Below are 4,951 nucleotides of genomic sequence, written 5' to 3' on the forward strand. Positions count from 1 at the left end.
GCAAGATAGGAACACAATAAAGAAAATATGTCATTCCACACGTTTCCGAGTGGCGTTCTAGGGTAAGCTAAAGCTAAAGCTATAAATTTCTTTCATGTCATTATGTCAAATTAACGTATATGGATATGAGTCAATGTTTTCATGCCTCCTCCTCCAAAGTTCAGAGGATTTGATTTTAGTGTTGAATCATATATAGGGGCACCTACTCACCAATCCCTACAAGGCTACAACCCCCATCCCCAGATTTCTTTCATGTCATTATGTCAAATTAAAAGGTGACCAGAGAAAGGTCATGAACATGGGGGTGGACAAGTCAAAAGCAATAAAAATATATTTATATATTTATATGAAATATTGATTCATCACAAAAATAGAAAAAAAAAAAAGAAAAAAAAAACAAGGTTTAGTGACATGGTTATTTGGGGCGTTTTTGGCCAAAAAAAAGTCCTTATTGATTTCGAAACGCTTGATTAGGGGACTTGGGACAAGTTAGTTTTTATGGCCACTAGAATTTAAGTTTGAGACGTTCTTTTACTAAAAAGCGCCTCGAAAATGATAAGTTTGAAATAAAGCGCTCCATTTTTTAAAAGGGGGCGCTTGCCTAGAAAGTGCCCCATTTTTTAGGCAAGCGCCCTTTTTAAAAAAAGGGGGTACTTGCCTAGGAAATGCCCCCATTCTAAATTGGGACGGTTAGGTGGGCAAGCGCCCCTATTTCTATATGGGAGCACTTCCAATAATTAATATATGAAGAAAATGTTTTATTAAAACAATCCATATATATTTTTTATTTTCTCCTGATATACAATACGCAATACAATATTGTATTGCGTATTTTCTCCATAAATATTTTCTCAATTCATCAATCTCATACAATCTTATACATATCTCATAATACATATCTAATAATCCATATATATAATCTCATATCTCTTAAGACATCTAAATCCAAAATGATGATATCATAAACACAAAGTGTACCACTTCTTAAAGAGTGAACAAAAATTGTACCATACATATGAAATAAAATATCCAAAACGATATCATAGACACCACCTGTTAAGAGAGTTTACAAAAATTGTATATTGCATATGAAATAAAATATATCAACAAGTTCGTTTAGCATTTGGCGTCAAATACGTACTCAACCTAACAAGTCAAGTATACGTACGTCACTTAACGATTACCTGCAAATGATAAAAGAAAAAAAAAATAAATTAAATTCCAAACCTATATCTAACTATTTGGTGCAAACCATAAATCATTATATATTACAAGTGACTAAGATATTAAGATCTACACATACTTTGTGACGATCCACGATGGTCGCCTTCTGCATCAGTTGCATGCTCATCTTCATTTGTTAATCCATTCTCACCTATATATAAATAGATGCAAATGGATTACTGTTTTCTGGGTTGTGTAATTGTGTTTAATTAAGGGCGCCTAGATGGCAGGCGCCATTAATTAAGGGCGCTTGCCAACTAGGCGCCCCTAATTAAGGGCGCCTGGTTGGCAAGCGCACCTAATTAAGGGCACCTAGATAGCAGGCATCTCGAATTAAGGGCGCTTGCTAGCCAGACACACTTAATTAATTAAATAGGGGCATGCCCTATTGGAATGTCCCTTTTTAAGGAAACGTTTTTATGCGTAGGCATTGCTAATTTTATTTTGGGTCATTTACACAGTAAAACGTCCCTAGAAGGGGATGTTTTTATTAAAGCGCCTCTATTCCAAGCGTTAGTAAACCTTGTTTTTTTTGTAGTGATTTCTTACAGGTATGGAAAATAAAGGCCCAAGTTGAAATTTGTTGTGCTAACGTAGAGACATATACCATATAGTATTTTCAATAATAGGTATGGTGTTGGTTTTTCATCTACAAGACATAGTACAAGTATGAACAACAATTATACTTGCATATTAAATTGAAAGCATAAAAGAAATCAACAAGGGTGAATAAAATAATTTACCTCAAGAGGGAGATGAAAATTGGAGAAGATGACAAAATGTTTTGAGAACCTCGTGTAGTATGTGGCGTTGGAGAGAGAGGTAGAGAAAGATATGTAAATTTTCCTTGAGGATTAATGGTTATTTATAGGTTTTGGTATTTCTTGAATAATGAAGGAATGAGAAAGAGAGAGATAGTCGTAGATTTTCTTTGAAGAAGAATGGGTAGTGCTAAGTTCTGGTGCCCTTCAAAAGGTAAAATGATAGAATAAGAGGGAGATAGAGAGATGGCTGCGTGCAGTGTTTAGAATGCTAGGGTTCTTGAGAGAAAAATGAGGGAAGGTAAAAGTTTTGAGAAAATAAGAGAATAAAGAGATGGGTGGCAATTTGGTACTCTTTGTTTAGGGTTTCTTGTTTTTGGTTTTATAAAATCTTCTTTAGAATAGATATATATTTATATTTATATATATCACTCCATTCATGCGTTCACAAACTCAAGTTAGTTTTAAAGTAAAGTTTTTGAAAATAAATGCCTAGTTGACATGGGGTACATAGCTAGGTTTTGGGAAAATTTTTGTCTAATAAAAAATCTATCTTAACCGTAGGCATATGGCCACTTGGTTCAATTGTTTTAGAATCCCATGAAACAATGAATATGGACATGAAATGAGTCGTATGAGAGGAGTCCTATATATTGATCAAAACTCAAGGATTCGTCACTTGGGAATCCGGCAAAGTATTCGTTTAATACATTACTATACAACTGTTGTATGGTAATCAACATCGTAGAACATTCACTTTTAATTTCAATTAAATATTCTACGTACGTTAAAATACAACTTTTTTGGATAATGTTTTTCTAATATATGCATATCTCTCCTTGATCCTAAACAGCTCTCTTTCGATGTGGGAATTCTTTCTATCTTCGGTCAGTTGGAAGGAAAATATAGAGAAAAGTTGAAGGAGAATTACTGCATGGTAGATAAGGGTTACAATTATTTTCCAACCAACCTACCTGAGACTGCATATTCTAAGGCACTCTTGGTAATAATTAAGCAGCATATATTCTTATTTCTTAATATAATCTGACTTCTCTTTCCCCCTACTGATCAATCATGAATTCTTGATTGAAGGCAAGGAAAAGGCTAAGTGAGATTGTGAGTGAGATAATTTGTGGAAGGGAGCAGCAAATAGAACAAGCAGGTAATTAAACACAATTACACAACCCAAAAAACCAGTAATCCAACAAAACAACCCAACACTTTAGAATCGTCTAATCCAACTCTTTTCAATACAATAACGAGAACATAGAACAAGCAAGTAATTAAACACAATTACACAACCCAGAAATCCAACAAAATAGAGAAAACTTTAGAATTGTCTAATATGTATTAAAATCCTAATTTAGGAGTATACTCCTAAAAGCAGAGAAAACTTTGCTGAATTTAAAATCCCTAATTCTCCTAAAAATCATAATAAATTAAAAATCTGACTATTAGTCTATTACAATCCCAAATCGGCAACTTAAAGGAACATCAAAGACAAAGAGAAACAGAGACAGAGAGAGACTCACTAGTACAGGAATAGTAACGGCGAAATAATTGCCGGCCGGAGAGAGAGAGCACTATTTGGGCATTGTAGAGAGAGGATACGTATGCGTTGATAAATCGGGGAGATAGAGAGGGGGATGGCCGGCCGGTTTCGACTGGAGAAGATGGCCGCTGGGTTGGCCAATCGCGCGGGTCACTGGGCGCCAGAGAGAGAGATAGGGATATGGAGATGGAGAGAAGGGGGGACTGGCGCCGTAGAGAAAGGCTGGCCGGTCGGTTTCGATTGGAGAAGATGGCTGGTGGGTTGGCCAACCGCGCGGGTCACTGGGCGCCAGAGAGAGAGATAGGGATATGGAGATGAAGAGAGGGGAGACTGGCTGGCCGCGTGGGTCACTGTATGGGCGCCAGAGAGAGAGATAGGGATCGATATATGGATTAGAGATGCAGAGATGGGGGATTGGCGGGCCGCGCGGGGAGACGCTAGGGAAAATATATATTGAGGGAGAAATTACTTAATTTCTAGGGCGGAAGCTGAGGAATCAGAGGGAAAATTAAGTTCCCGCTCGCAAAAACAAAAAATATAAATATATTAAAATTAAAAAAAAAAACTTATAAATTTATTTATAAAAATAAAAAGTAAATACTAAAAACTAAAAAACATTTAAAAGAGACTTAAACTAAAAAATATATAAATGCAAAATCAGTTGATATGGTTGTCTAGATTAAAAACTCATCTGTGATATAAAAACAAAAATAATACTAATTCAAAAATTATCAGGATAGGCCACAATAATAATTTAATTCCTGTAATCAAATTCTCCCCAAAGGGAGTGGCTACCAACCGGCGACCAACCCATATTTAAAAAAAAAAAAAAAAAAAAAAAATCAATTTGTAAATTTTAGGGGTAATTATCATTTCCCCCTAATGAACTACGACTACTCAATTACCATATACCCTCATTAACTATCAACTTTACATTACAACCCCATTAAATTAAACTACCATTTCGTTACCAAAACCCACATTCCGTCACTCAAGGTTGTTTAGTCTGACGGGATCAACTGGCCATCATGTACAGGCGAGTAGTTCATTGGTAGGGATTCAGTGGTGAGAGGGTGGGCGTTGGGTTAGAATTAACGAAAAATTTCGTAAGATTTTTTTGAATTAAAGATACTGTACGGGGAGAGGAAAAATATTGAGGGAGAAAGTACTAAGCGAGAGCTGAGGAATCGTAGGGAAAATTAAGCTTGCGTGCTAACAAAAATAATTTCGGTGCGCCTGCTATCCAGACACCCTTATGTAAGGGTGCCTAGCTGGTAGGCACCCCTAATTAAGGGCACTTGCTAGCCAGGGGCTCTTAATTAGGGGCGCTTGGCAGCAAGACGCACTTAATTAAGGACGCTTAGCTTGCAGGGGCCCCTAATTAAGGGCACCTGGATAGCAAGCATCCCGAATT

Source organism: Corylus avellana, chromosome ca10 (genome assembly GCF_901000735.1).
Source record: "Corylus avellana chromosome ca10, CavTom2PMs-1.0".
Lineage (NCBI taxonomy): Eukaryota > Viridiplantae > Streptophyta > Magnoliopsida > Fagales > Betulaceae > Corylus > Corylus avellana.